We start from the raw sequence: 15990 nt of genomic DNA on the forward strand, positions 1-15990 counted from the left end.
CTAAATTTCAAAACATCCACAAACGCAAATTCAACTACCATCTCTGTGTGGACGATTCACAGATCTGCCTCTCCACTCCAGTTCCGTCTCCTTCTGTCCAAACAAAAATCTCAGCCTGTCTCTGACATCTCCTTCTGGATGTCTAGCCATCAGCTCAAGCTCAACTTAGACAAAACAAAGCTCTTACTCTTTCCTCCAAAACCATTTTTGCTACCTCCTTTCTTGACCACCCTGTTACCCATCACTGAGGCCTGTAACTTGGGCTTCATCTTTGACTCAGCCTGGATGTGAGAACCTAGAGACAGGTCTATGTCTAAGTCTTGCAGACTGTTTCTGCATAATGGCTCTAAAATCTGGACTTTCCTACCCAGCCACACAGCTAAAACTGTAGCCCATGCTCTCATTATCTCGCATGTCATGACAACATCCTTTTCTCTGGCCATGAACAATGCAATCTTGCCTCACTGATATGCATTCAAAATGCTGCTGCAAAGGTTATTTTCCCAACCTTTGACCAAGGTCACTTTGACCTCATCATCCCTCTTTGCATCCCTCCACTGGCTCCCTCTCCTCTATTGGATCAAACATAAGCTACTTGTCTTCACTTGGTAGGCCCTTCATGACCTATCGCATTCCTCACCCCTACCTATCATCCCTCGTTCAGTATCAAAAGGTCAACTCCCACCTCCAGCCGGCCCATGATATCAGCCTCCATTGCCCACTTGTTAAATTTTCCAACAAGCATCTTCATGCTTTCTCCCATGCTGCCCCTCACACTTGGGAGGAACCATCATTAAAACTCTCCCTTTGCCATAAACCCTAGAAAAAAATCACAACTAGGCTGCTGATGGTCTGAGACAGCTGCCTGTCATGCTTCTGTGACCTCCACCCATCAGTCTGTCTGATTCCATATGTTGTCTCTTGTCTTATGCTTAGATTGTAAGTTCATTGGGGCAGGAACTGTCTTTTTGTTCTGTGTTTGTACAGCACCTAGCACAATGGGGTCCTGGGCCATGGTTGGGGCTCCTCAACACAGGAGCTATACAAATAAATACCAAGAGTAAATTCCTAGTGGTGTGGTGTATAAGTTGTTCCACAATCTTCAAAGGTAAAAGGTGGAGGCCCCAACACTGGACTCATTTAAAAGCAGATAAGACAAAGATCAGGAGGAAAAAAACACAAGGAAAAACCTTGCATTGATAAGGACATGGAGCACATCCACCAGAACTCTTTCATCTCTCACATCTTTTGGGACTTCTCCCACACCCAGCCTCAACTTGTCCCCTTCTCCTGATGCTTCGCTAAAGTGACTTTTTTCACCTTCTGTAGAAATGCTTTGACATTTTTGGCCAATTTTTGTTTTATTAGTTAGTAAGTATGAAGTGGTTCCCTGTTGGAACTCTGATACTCAATAAACACATGGGTGGCAGATAAAAACAGGACTTCAAAAGGAGATTTGTTACTAATCTAGTTTTACAGGATTCCACAAGTGTAGATGGACAGAACACCATAGTCTAGGGCATGTTTTCCCTCTCTTATGATGCTTTATTTCTCACATTCTTAACAGGCTCCCTGGTTTCACTGAATATTTATAGTCTTCACAGAAACCCCACAGTCTGGCACGATCCAGAGGTACTTCTTTTACTTGAGACTGATAAGATATTTTTGGAGATGGGATAGCTATTCCTTGTGCACTTGTCGGATCAACGAGAAGTTCTTATGTGCACAGGAAGCAGCCCCTTTTCTTGGGTAGATGAGCATTTTTCACTAGACGTATGTAGATAACACAATGTTCATGCTGTATGAGGACTCCACTTAACTGTAGATTGTAGGGGATATGTGAAGACCTTTGGATAATGGGAGGTCCAGACAAAAATAAATTTTGTTTCTATGTGAATTTTTAATTAAGGGTGGAGAGAGAACCAAGTTCACCCATGCATTGGGGCAAATCCTAAAGCTGACGCAATACCTTTCATTGCCCTGACTCCTCCCAGATTTGTTTGGGCCACACCCACCCAACTTCATTTTGGGAAGTTTGTAGATCTCTCAAGGATCTTCTGTACGGGCCCATTTCTCTGCTGTAAGCTGGGAGCCAGATACTAATACAAGGTGTTAGCTATGGAGAGAGATTGTGATGGAAATTGTGTCCCTTTTCCCTTCCCATATTGGTACACATTGCCCTATGGCATTAAGATAAGGCCGTTTACTTGCCTTTAGTGGGCTTGTGCAAGGGTAACTGAGAGGGGAATCTGGCCCTTACTAGCTAAGCTCGGTTGCCAAACTAAGCAATAGTTTCAGAACTACGTGTCTTTCCTATTCTTTGCAGGTCTTCGACCCTTTGAGATTCTCACCAGAGAACTCAGCGGGACGCCATTCCTATGCTTTTCTGCCTTTTGCAGCTGGACCCAGGTGGAGTACATTTAATTCTATACGTCACTTTAGTTAAATAAAATCCTCTTCCCTGGACACTGATGAATCACTCCCACCTTGGGGTGACATTCCGGTTCCCGTGAAGTCAGTGGGAGTTTTGCCATTGACTTCAAGGGGAATAGAATTTCACCTTTTGTCTTTGCCATGTGCCATATCAGAGTGTTCTTGTTTTACACGTGCTCTCAAGGTATTCAACAGTGTGTGCTTAAAAAGGAACATTGGGACTGAAGCAAAACTCCAAATCCAAATTATTTTGTTATTTTCCTGCCCTGGCCTCTGTCTGCTTGTTTGTTTGTCAACTCTTTGGGGGCAGGGACTGTGCTTTGTTATCTATCTTGCCAAGTGTCTAGTACATTGTAGGCTCTATTGCACAATAATATTAGTTATTAGGACATGGTGTGGTCTAGTGGACAGGGGCACTGGGCTGTAAGTCTGGAAGCCAGTCTAGTCTGGTCCCAGTCTGTCAAATACACATATTATGAGGATAAATTCCATTAATGATTGCAAGTTGCTCAGATATTACTACTAAGGACCAAACAGGTAAGAAAATATGGCAATATAATGCTCCTACTTGATTCAGATTGATCTAGATCACTTACTAATCTGAGTGCAAGCAAATAATATAGTTTTAACCGGCTAAATATAAATATCTGCATCTGAGAACAGAGAATGTAGGCCATACTTATACAGTGGTGGACTCCATGCTGGGAAGCTGTGACTCTGAAAAAGATTTAGGGGCCAGGTGGATAATCAGCTGAACATGAGCTCCCAGTGTGATGCTGGGGCCATAAAAGGGATGCATAAACCAGGGAATCAAGAGTAGGTGTAGAGATGTTATTGGACCTCTCTCTATGGCACTGGTGCAATCACCATTGGAATACTGTGTCCGGTTCTGGTGCCCACCATTCAAGAAGGAAGGTTTTTTGAAAACTGGAGAGAGTTCAGAGAAGAGCTACAAGAATGGTTAAAGGATTAGAAAACCTGCCTTATAGTGATAGACTCAAGAAACTCAATGTATTTAGCTTAATAAAGAGAAAATTAAAGGGTGATTTGATCACAGTTTTTAAATACCTACCATGGGTAACAAAATTTAATAATGGGCTCTTTAATCTAGCAAAGAAAATTATCACATGCTCCAATGGCTGGAAGTTGAAGCTAGACATATCCAGACTCGAAATAAGGCGTACATTTTTAATGGTGAGAGTAAGGGGCCATTGGAACAATTTACCAAGGATCCTGGTGGATTCTCCATCATTAACAATGTTTCAGTCAAGATTAGATGTTTTTCTAAAAGTTCTTCCTGCAGCTGCTCAGATTGGCTGCTCTTCCCCAAGAAGTGAGACAGTGGGGAAAGCAGCCAATCAGAGGCTTTCTCTCCCCCTCCCCCATCCCTGCAGGAGCAGAAATTGACTAGAGGGCTTAAGATTGTGACCTGACTCTAATCCTGGCCAAACTCGTGATTTGTGAAGAACTACCCTGTACATATTCTTCACTACGGAGAGAGGAGGTGGCAGCTTTCCTGCTGTATTCACAGCAGGACTGTACATGTAATTGTCACCTGTGTCTAGAATCCTTCTTACCTGACTAGAGCCTGCAACAAAAGAACAAACCTTTTGTTTAATTACAAATCAGCCAAGAGATACACCGTTAGGTGCTGCTAATTGCTCTCTCCTCTTCCACCACAGGGTCCAGATTTTCAGCCAGTGTAGATGGCATAGTTTCGTCAACTACACTGAATCTATGCTGATTCACACCAGCCCTCTGCCTATGTTTGTTTCTGATGAACTATCCAGTAGAGTTGGTGAGGAATTTTCCGTTGGAATAATTCTGACAGAAGAGGCAATTTCTTCCAAACTGAAATTTTCCTTTGGAACATCTAAATGAATGCTCCCCAGTCTCCCCACGCTGCCTGCCAGGCTTACAGGAGTTTTCATTTAGATTTTCCTCAAAATTTTCCCACAAAAATTGGAAATGTTCTTGAGGAAAATTTCATTTTTGCTAAGACTGCATTTTCTGTTGGAAAATCAGTCCAGTGGGAAAATCCCAACCAGCTTCAGTGCTCAGTTTATCCGAAACAAATACAGGTAGAAAGCTGATGCTTAGCCAATCTCAATCCACATAGAAAAGTCGATGGCTCTTTGCCACTTTAAACTGGCTTCCGACCTGGTCTTTATACTAAGAAAAACAATGAGGAGTCCTTGTGGCACCTTAGAGACTAACAAATTTATACTGTGACTGAAGAGAGCAAAGTGCAGCACTTGGTATTTTTCGTGCCCGACATAATTAAGTAAAACAGGTATGTTCTCTGGCTGCAGGCCTTAGCTGGGGAAGATGTTTAACATCAGATGACAATTACGTTTACAGCTCTGCTGCCATTGCTTTTCTACTTGGTGAAGAAAGAGCAGGTGCTGGCCGCTTCTCTGCACCACAGTCTACTCAGGGAACTGGGGGCTCGTCGGCTCCCCAGGCTGTCGCATCTCCAGGCTTATTTGAAATGAAAAAAATGACAAAAATGCAAAATTCTGTTGTGGGAAGGAATTTCCCTTTTCCAGCCCTTTCTACTAACCACTCAATAGAAGTGAATCCCGTTAACTATTTCAGTGGCCGGCTCTTGTGCTCTGTTTACTATATGAAGTGGCTTTGGTAACTTTAGAGAGGAAATATTTGTCGCTTCTCTCCACTCAGGAACTGCATCGGGCAGCAGTTTGCCATGAACGAGATGAAGGTGGCTCTCGCGCTGACTCTGCTGCGCTTTGAACTCTCCCCTGATCCAGCCAAGCCCCCCATCAAAATACCTCAGGCCATCCTGCGCTCCAAGAACGGGATTCACCTGCACCTGAAGAAACTCCAGTGACACTTAAATCACTGGGACAGGATGTGATACATGACAGAGTTTAATCTAAATTTGATTGAATAACTAGAGCTGGCTGGGAACTGAAATTCCCCTTTCACGGGAAATTCTGTGATTTCAAAACGTTTTCATTCAGAATTGCAATGGAAACAGAATTTCAAAATTTCCCACTAAATGAATTTAAAAAAATAATTTTGGTAAAATTTTAAAAATTCTTCCGAGATTATCAAAATTTTTGCTCTGATTTTGACTTTTAAATAAAAGGCTAAATGAAAAGTCGTTCTGAAATAAACAAATCTAAAACTGTTCCAGTATCAAAAAACATTGATAGATTTTTTTTCAAACCAAAATTCTGTCCAAAGCAACAATTTCTGTCGAAATTTTCCCAGTCAGTTCTAGTCAAAAGAAAGGCTGTGTTTTATCTCTGCAGATGTATCCCTGCTAACTCCTCTTTGTGATTAACTAAAAAATTATTGGGGGTGGAAGGGCCATAGAGATGCAGCTGTGTATTTTTATTGATCATCATAATAGTTTAGCAAGGGCTCAGCGTTGTACAGAAGAGAGAGGACAGCATCCCAGCTCTCAGAGATTTGCAGTGGGGCTAGATTCTGACACAAGGTGTGAAGGAGGGATGGAGCATAAGGAGATTTTCTTTCCTCTTTTATGCTCTGCACACAGGCCTGCCAGATTTCCAGCCCCTGTGCAGGGACCACTTCCTCGGAGGGAGTGAGATGAGTAGTTAGGGAGTTGTACTGGTGTACCCCAGAAAGGGTACTGCAGTAAGTCCACCAAGGGATGGGAGTGCTCTGCAATTCCTGCTGGAGTAGTGTGCCTCCACACTGTGCCCCAGGATAATGCTACGCTTAATAGGAAGAAACCCTACATAGCGGTAATGATCATTATTGTTTATGTACATGAGTGCCTAGAAGCCCCAATCAGGGATCGGGACCCAGGTGGGCTGTTTGGGCACTGGACACTTCACATGATTCTAGATAGGACGTAAATCAGTGGCAGGTTCGTTGCACAAAAGTTGCCTCTCTCTTTAATCTTCCCCTGCCTTCCGTTCAGGGCACTGCAACGGCTGATCTGTTGCCATAGGACGGCCTGATCCAGCCCTTCAGCTAACTCAATGAAGGAGAGTGCAGATCCTGGTCTGCACTGAACAGTTCTACAGGAATAACCATGTCGGGGAGGGGTGTGATTTTCACAGCTGGTCTTATACCAGTAATAGCCCTAATGTGGATGCATTGACACCATTATTAAGGTGCCTTATACCCATATAGTTCTTCCCGTCCCATACAGAAATAGCTATACTGGTACAGAGCACATTTATACCCATATAGCTGCATCCACACAAGGGAGGGGAGTTATCCCACTTTACCTGTAGTGGCATAGTCAAAGCGGCGCAAATTTCGACTGTACACCGTAGAGCAAAATTGTGTGTGGCAGATCAGGCATCCCAATGACCCAGCAAGCAATTTAATCAATGTTTGTAAGGATTAAATTCAAGTGTAACCCCTTTTATCAACTGGTTTGTATCTAAATTATCTTGAGATTTCACAGCTGTGTCAATGATGACTAAATTAAATAATGAGCATTAAAAAATATCTTCATGCCATCTTATTAGCACATTAGGCTTCTAAATATAAATGTATCCGGATTCACGCTCTCAGATCCCCACCTCTCATCCTCTGTCCTATTGTGTCTCTTGCTGTGGCCTTGTGCAATGTCCTCATTCCTCTAATGCTTGGAGAACCAAACACAGATTGGAGCCCCATTGTGCCAGGAACTGTAGAAATACATGGTGAGAGACAGTCCCTGTCCCAATGACTCTAAATAGACAAGACGGACAAAGGATGGGGAGAGAAACACAGGGGAAATGACTTGACAAAGGTCATGCAATGTCAGTCAGTAGCAGAACTGGGAGTAGAACCCAGGTCTCCCAATGTAGTGTCCTAGCCACTAGACAACACTGCCACCCCAACAAGGGACTCTGCTGATTGTCAGGGTACGACTGTTTGGGAAATCTGTACGATTTGTGGATTCAATATGATATTATGGACTCTCTGTGCCTATTTTTAGCAAGCAGCAAACTCCATTTTGAATGTGGGGGCTTTGAGTGCTGTCTTCTCTGTTCCCTCTTTACCTCCAGGTTGAACTGAAATTCTGACAGGGCTGACAATAGAGGGTCGTTAACTTGGGATGGTCCTCTAGTCAAATACAAACATATTAAACAATAGTCTAGATCTCAACCAGGAAAACTGGTTTGTCAGAACAGAGGGTGTCTGGCAATGAACTTGCCTAGTAGAGGTCTTATCATTGTTAAGGCTGTTCCAGGAGTCACTTGACCAAGGACCTGAAAGGTTAGAAAAGGACTCACAGGAAGATGACTGAGAGCCGCAGAGGAGTTTTGGGCAGGAGAGGGAGAGGGGATGGAGTGGCCAAGGGCACAATCGGAGAGCTGGGTGGAGACGGCTCCATGTTTCGGGACACAAGGCAGGCACTGAGACAAGAAGGACTCCAGAGCTTAAAGATAAGGACAGTGCCTGGACCCTGTTCAGACTCTGGAGGCTTAGGACATCCAGGGGATTCCACGGCTGGATCCCCTCACGGCAGTCTGGTGAGTAACCAAGAGGAGGGGCTCAGTTGGAGCTGTGACAAAGGTGCCTCTTACAAAAGACCCCTAAAAGGAAGGAGAGATGGCTCTATCATCCACGGAATATACACTACATCTAGCCATCAAGTTACACCTACCTTCCAAATACACTCCTTGTAAATCATTACTGTCTCACACACACACACACAATTGTCCGCCGACACTAGAGTGCGCTCGAACAGGTCGGATTCTTTGGGACTCTGTAAAGTGCCTTAATTCATCCAAGAAATGTGAGAACCGAGGAACAGTCACATGCCAGTGCATCTGTGGTTATGTGAAGGGGCTGTGATTCTTTAATCGTTTAAACTCAAGTGTATGGTATTATTTAACTAGAACATACAGCATAAGCTACCAATTAGTTGGCAGATACAAAATGAGTAACATACCATAGAGATACCTAGCAAATATTAAGATCCCAGTAAAACTTTCTAGAGAAGACTGGCTGCAGTCTCCGTCACTCTTTCTGCTTCTTGAAAAGACCATTTAAATCACCCTTGGACTTTAATACAAATTATCTCTATTTGTCTTAGGTTCTACACAAACTATCACTAGTTACATAACAAACAAAGAAGCCAACTAGATGGGTAGCTGCTACGTTCAGTAACTGATGGATCAGTTTTCCTGCTCACTCCAAGGCTCTGGATGTAGTGTGGAGTTTTCTGTATGCTTTGGAAAACAGGTCATCTTCCAATTAGAAGTACATTTCTGGCCCTTATGGGGGTAAAGAGCTGTAAATGCAGCACATTTTGAGTCAGATCTTCAGCTCAGTTTTTGGCCCTTTCTGTCTGCGAGGCTATAGAAATATTCCTGCTGATAACCTCACAGTTTATACTGAAACAAGAACAGGACGCAAGGAACCACTAAATATTTCATTGCTCTTTCCACTGTAGGCCCAATTCAGCCCTGGTGCAAACAGGGTGCGTACACCAAATGTGGCTCTGTATGTTTGTAGAATTTCAGTATACCTCCCTGGGGCTTTAATGCAAGAGGTCAGAGAAGTAGCTGATCTGGTAAAACACTCATTGAGGAATGTGACTGATTTGCTTCAATAAGCCATCAGAGCACTGCGTGTACTAGAGGGCAAGTTCAGAGATATTTTTTTTTACTGTGTAAGCAATCTTACAAAGGTCACCCCTGTTCAACCCACAAGTCTATCATCCTCACTAGCGTCTATGTACATAGCTGGGAAGGACGATTCCCTCCATTGCAGGAATTCCTGGGTAAAACACTATCGCCTGTATTATACAGGAGATCAGAGCAAATGATCCGACACTCTTACTGGACTTAATATAGATGAATCCAGTGTCTGAGTGCCTCAGTTTATCCATCAGTAAAACAGACAAACCGCAGATTTGAAACTTGATCAGGGTCCACCATGCACCAATGGACCTTATTTTTATAGTGGGCCAAAACCAAAACCCCCTGTTCTAAATACCCCCCAAACCCAGGAATGTATGCTTAAGTCTCACCCTGGGTGTGAGGGTTAATTAATGTTGTTTTAGTGTGTGTCTACACTGCCATGTAAGCCCAGGGTTCGAACTCAGGCTCGAGCCAAACCCTCCTTCCATCTATACACAAATCAGGCTCAGAGCTCAGACTCAGGATATGAGCACCCCATAGGGGTGGAGGGCCAGAGCCTAAGTCAAGATGGGACCCAGGTTTCAGGCCATATTGCTTTCCAGTGTAGACACAGCCCTACTGGACTCGTGCTCTGGGAGACCCCCAGTCTCATGCTGTGCAATGACAGGCCAGCAGATATTACTGCCAACCCTCGCATTAAAGCCTCCCTAGGATAATCAGTTTTTCTGATGCCGATGTAGGCACGATGAGTTTGTCTAAGTCGCCACAGAACTTTTCTTTCTCGTTTTCAGCATTCGTCATGGTAGGAGCATAAGCGCTGATGGTGGTAACGTACCGCTTATGTTTCAATGGCAACTACAAAACCATTGGATGATCACTTATGCCTTTAGGTAGACTTTTAAGCTTGCAAGCAATGGAGTTGCTAATGGTAAAGCCAACATACAGTTGTCCTGGCTCTGAGGTTGGGCAACCCCCCCAGAAGAATGTGTATCCTGCACCCATCTCTGCCAATTGACCTTCGTTCACTGAGCAAGGCAATGTCAACCCTATCCCTGGCCAGTTCTCTTGCAACAAGAGCTGGGCCTCTCTTAGGTCGGCTGGTGGAAGGGTTGTTGCATAAAGCGCTAACGTTCCATGAAGCTAATGTAAGCCCAAGCGGCCGTGACCAGCCACACCTGCAAAGCCTGCACAGACTGGAGGCAGAGCTTAAAAGGAGAAGCAGAGCAGAGCGGCTCAGAGGGGGTAGGTAGTGGAAGGGAGCAGACTGGTGCTCTGAGGGGAAAATACTGCCCAGGAGATCCTTGCCTGAGGACTGACTGCACTAACCAGTGGGAACCTACAAAGGAGAGAGAAATGACTGAGCGTGCAGGTCAGAGACTTGGCTGAAGTGACTTACTCCATGAAGCTAAAGGGGTAGGAAGGGGAAGCGGCTTGACACCCCAATGTGTCCATTGTAACTGCCCACCATTTGGCCCCGATCCAGAGCCCAGTGGAGACTAAAGACCGGGCTCTCCTATCCACTCCCAGAGGACATTACAGCACCAGGGACCTTCACTTAAGGCACTGGTCCCCAAACCTTTTTTGTCATCCGCCCTCATCTGGTCCGTGCCTCCCCCAGAAGCCAAGGTCAGGAGCTGGGCCCAGGAGCAGGTCCGGGAGCCAAGGGCTCCGGTTGAGAGCAGGGCCGGCTCTGCTGGGGCCTCGGCTGGGAGTGGGGCTGTGGTCAGGGGCAGGAACGGGGCCGCAGCTGGGGCTGGAGCTGCAGCAGGGGGTAGGCCAGAGTGGAGCTGGAGGCCGGCCCAGACCCCACCGTGCCCCCCAGAACGTTCCTCCAGGCTTCTCTAAGGAGGCGTGCCCCACGGTTAAGGGACCACTGATCTAAGATGATAGCCCTTCTGGAATAGACCTTGACTGCCCAAGGGCCCATTCCCCAAATCCCTTTGCCTCTCGGAGGATTCCCATCTTGGGGCAGGGCACTGAAAGGCAGGACCACTTTTTCAATGGGAAGACAGCCTGCCGACCCCCGCCTGACCACTAGGCGGCACTGTGGGTGTTTGTGCACCTTCTACCATGCAACATAGGACTGGCTGGCATATGGACTGGATGAGACCAGAGGTCCATTTAGTTCATCCTCCTCCTCTCTGACAATCCTGGCTTGCACCAGCGACTTCAGAGAAAGGGTGCAAGAAATCCTGCCGTGATAGGATAACCCTGTCCACATGGGAAGTTTCTTCTTCATCCTCTGTAATAAGAAGTTTCCTTCGGGCACTGCTAAATGCCTGAAGTAGGGGGAAAGGACAGATGAACTCACAGGACAGTTGGGTCTTCTCCTGCCAAGCAAAGTCTGACCAGTTGCTGGTGAGAACTTCAGAACTTTCGCCTGTACATTCCCAATAGGTTACTCGGCACACAGCATTCCACACAAGCTTGTGTGGGAAAGGGGAGGGAGTTATATTGCTTTGACTATTAGCTAATCCAGACCCAAAAGGAATGTGAGCACGGTGAGAGATTCAGAGTCTGTCACTGCCACAGAAGCTGCAGGACCATGGCATTTGCACTGGAGAAAATAGCGACCTCTTCCTCTCTGCTTTTGTACCTGGCCGCTGGATTTTGTCTCATCTACGTGCTGCTGAAAGCAATCCAGCTGTATCGCAAGAGACAACAGCTCCTCAAAGCTTTTGAGAGTTTCCCAGGTCCCCCCAGCCACTGGCTGTATGGCCACAGCTCTCAGGTAGGGAAAGACGTGGGGTTATGCAGCTATGTATACGCACACACCATCCAGATTAGGGTCAACAGAGAATAGGCAGAGGGAAGGTAAATACAGTGAGTGGGGTCTGTGAAATCTGTCCGTTAGGAAAGGATCCAGGCAGGCGGCGGCTTTCTTGTCCTACCCTTTAACAGACGCCACAATCGTATGTTAGTGTCATGTTTGTGGGGGACTATAAGCTGGTTGGCCGGGGCTTGTCCCCCTCCGGGGCAGCGGGGAGCCAGACCGCCTCGCTACTTTGGTCAGTTGTGTCGGGGAATTAGCTGCAGTCAGCAGCTCCGGCCCTCTGGCAGAGGCTGAGCAAACAGTTGAATAGTAGCAGGCCCTGGCCCTAGATCAGGGTGGGCAACAAACAGTCAGTAGCTCAGGCCCTCAGGCAGGGGCTGAGCAAACAGGTTCAATATAAACAGGCAGTAGCTCCGCCCCTGAGGCAGGGGCTGAGCAAACAGGTTGAACAGCAAACCCCAGGCTCCTGGCTCCGAGTGGCCGGGGAGAGGGGGAGACGGCCACCCGCGAGGTGGGTGGCAGGGGGGAAGCAGGCCCACCCACTCCACTGTGTCCCAGCCCGGGGCCCTAGCCGCGGCAGAAGACCCGCTGCTGTGTCAGTGGGGATCCTGACCACAACACACTGACCTTGGCTCTGGCAGTGTTGCAGCCGGACTCGGGGCAGCTACCCCTAGGCTACTTCCTTTCTCCCTCTCTAGAGGCTCCTGGATCCAGACGGCATCCTCCACGGGGTCACACACCATGGACTCCTCGGGATAGCTGGCGAGTGGTAGGCTTGGTAGCTCCTCGGGGTAACTGGCACATGATAGGCCTGGCATTCCCTTGGGGTAATGGGCGAGTGGTAGGTTTGGCAGCATCTCTGGGCTCGGTCTACCATCAGGCGTTGGCTGGTCTGGCCAGTCCTCGGGTCGGCCGCCGATCTCCTTGGTCTCCCCACCGGGAGCTACGCCACAAGTGTCTAGTCACTCCGGTGGCTGAGAGTCAAGTGAGCTCTGGGGTCGGGCTTTTATACTTCCTGTCCTTCGCCCTGACCTCTGAGGGGCAGGCGTAGGGTTTCCTGGCTCCGCCCACTTTGGTGTCCACAGAGGGTCATCCGCCTCTGGGGCGGCGGGGAGCCAGACCACCTCGCTACAGGGACAAATAAAATAATAATACTTGGTCAGTCATTGTGCTATGAGAATAATAATAAATAATAATAATACTAGATAAATAGATAGATATAAATTAAATATTCCCTGTCATACTGTTTAAAGATGAATCTATAGTACTATAGTAAATGAAGCAATGAATTCTCACTACTGTGGCTCTTTTGGGGAATGTTGATCACTAATTTGGCTCCTGACCCACTGAAGTCTGAGTGTCGCTGGTTTAAAATGTTGAGCCTGGTTCTGCCCTGCTTTGCCTCTTGCAATGTCAATATTTTTTCATCAACATGCAGTTTTAGCCAAAAAACGACCTTTTTTCTAAAGCAAAAATTTTGCAGGGGAAATTCATTTTTGATGGAGTTCCTTTTTTGATGCAAAACCAGAAACTGTTTTTCAAGCTGAAATTTTTTTAAACCTAAGAATTGTAACTTAAAACAGCTTTCAAGCACCCCCAACATTTTCAGGTTTGGGGTTTCAGTATTTTATTTTAAAAATTCAGAGGAAAATGTTGACAAAGTTTAATTTTTGACATTTCTCTGAAAAAAATAGCAAATTTTCCAAGCAGCTGCCTCATTTCCCCAGTGCAAGGGGAGTGTTAAGCTTTACCATTGTGATTTGCAAAGGAGACAGAGCTGCAATGCTGCTCCCTCTGGAACTGCGTAGCCACTGTGTGTAGATTTGGGTCCTTTCTACCCCAGCCACTTTGGGGCCAGCATGGCATCTTCCCTCCATCTCAAGGGGCAGAGCCCCTCATTGCAAATCCACTCCACTGCTCCCTATCTCCCACAGAGAGCCCTCGAGCGGCCCAGATGGCCTTGTACAGACTTTCCAGGCTGAGGTGACTTCACCCCTTTCTCCCTAAGTTCTCCCTCACTCTCTTTTCACTATCATTGCAGATTTCTCAAGGTGGAGAATTAAACAAGTTGCTGTTTTGGGCAAAAAAGTACCCCATGCCTACCCCAAATGGATTGGAGGTTTCATGGCTGCCTTAACAGTCAACCACCCTGATTATGCCAACACTGTGTTTGGCCATGGAGGTACGGTCATTGGCGCTTAGTTCAGAAAGGTTCACACTTGATGCTCTCTCCCACTGCAAAGGCCAAGTGTTATTTCCACAGAGAACCATTCAGACTCTTCTTCCAGCTTGTCTCTTCTTTAGATTATTGCAATTCCCTCCTTTATACCCTTCCCAAATGCATAGCTCTTCACCGTTAAATTGGGGCACTTTCTATACTCACCCACAACGGGAAATGGGAACCAAACACCTGCATCCTCAGAAATGTGTCTGTCTTAGGGTTTCCTAGAGCACCCACCACCATAGTATCTAAGTTGTTCCCAGGAAAAGCAGCACAGAACATTTCCTACATGACATCCCAGAGTCTTCCGTTGTTCTCCCTTTCTAGTGTAGGAAGCTCTAATTATTATAATTACTGTTGTGGTAGTACCTAGGGATTATGACTAAATCGGGGCCACATTGTTCTAGGACTAGATGCTGTACAAACACAGAACAAATGACAGATGGGGTCACTGCTCCAGATAGCCCCAAAGTGGCCATGAGAAGGACGATGCCCATAAAGGCACCACAGACAATGAAGGGGGATCCATGCAAGTATAGAATGAATCCTCATACCTTAGGGGCGCTGGCTGTTACAGTGAGAATAGCTCTTTAAGTAGTGCCGCCCCGCCCCACTTCACAGCCCCCTCAGCCCAGCTCCAGCCTCTCAGTGCCCCCCCCCGCTTCATAGCCCCCCTCAGCCTAGCTCCAGCCCCTCAGTGCTGCCCCCCCACTGCACACCCCCCCTCAGCCTAGCTTCCCAGCAACAGCAGGGACGAGGGATGATGGGGAGCCACCGGAGGTGAGGCCCCCCCCCAGAATTTCTTCCACCCTGGCTCCTGCTCACAACAGACCCCTGCCCACAGCCAAAGCCTGCCCCTTGGAGGGGATGCCCTGGACAGGAGGTAGGGGAGATGCACTCCCACCCTGGATAACCGCTGCCCAGAAGGAGGTTGCCCTAGTCACCATGTGGGGAAGGGAAACCCTGCTCTACTGAGAGATCCCCCCATCTCCGCTTCCCACATCCAGTGACACGATGGGGGATCTCCCAGGTAAGGGACACAAACAGAGGAGAGCGATCCCTTGGTCCCAGACATGGAGTAAATGGTGTACCCTGGTCAGTGGGAGATGCTAATCCTCCTTCTGCCTACACACACACACGCCCTCATCCTCCCAACAGACATATTATTTAAACAAGAACAATAAATAAGTAGTAACAACAATGCACTGGATATATGGTTTTAGGATAAATATTTATTTCAATGCCCCATCCCACAAAAAAAATATTGACTGCCGTGGTGAGGTACATTCAAAACACTAAAGTGAGTTGAATTTATTATTATTATTAACTAGCTAGCTAGGTTACTGGGTTTTTTCAGTGTGGACAATTGTGCGTTATTTTACAGGTTGAATGATGACTGAATGACATAACCTCCACCCCCAACCCCCACCAATGTCCGTCACTCAGTCCGGTAATTTTGTCAAGTGTCCGTCGTGCAACATGGTGGTGCCTACCCCTGGATGCCAGTCAGTGCAGAATGGGGCCCAATTGTACCCTCAGTTACAGAGGAGATGGGGGACCATCTAACTAGCCGAGGGAAGAAATGGGACCTTGCTGTGTGAACACAGTTGCCAAACCCAGCAGTAGCTTTGTCACTAAATGTCTTTAGAGTACAAGTGATCTTTTCTTCCAGGTGTTTGACCCCCGAAGATTTTCACAAGACAACTTGTCTGATCAGCATTCCTTCGCCTTTATGCCCTTTGCTGCTGAACCACAGTGACGTATTAATTAATTAATTGCGTGAAACCTACAACCAGAAAACTGGAAACTACAAAGAGCGGAGAGAAAATTACCTCGTGTACCTCTAATTGTTCTCAGAAGCGATGATTATCATAGATTGTCCTTTAGTGCTTGATCCCAAGTCCATTGACTATAAATATATTATTTTTATTACAGTAGTACCTAGAGGCACTAACCAATATTACAGGGCCCCGCTGTGC

General features: G+C 46.6%; 2 pseudogenes; both read left to right on the top strand.

Annotated features, from left to right (window-relative positions):
* LOC112058654 (cytochrome P450 4B1-like) overlaps window positions 1-6863 on the top strand; it is a 34113-nt pseudogene extending 27250 nt beyond the window's left edge.
* Window positions 6864-10761: 3898 nt separating this feature from the next.
* LOC101952745 (cytochrome P450 4B1-like) overlaps window positions 10762-15990 on the top strand; it is a 28209-nt pseudogene continuing 22980 nt past the window's right edge.

The sequence above is a fragment of the Chrysemys picta genome, chromosome 8 (genome assembly GCF_011386835.1).
Source record: "Chrysemys picta bellii isolate R12L10 chromosome 8, ASM1138683v2, whole genome shotgun sequence".
NCBI lineage: Eukaryota > Metazoa > Chordata > Testudines > Emydidae > Chrysemys > Chrysemys picta.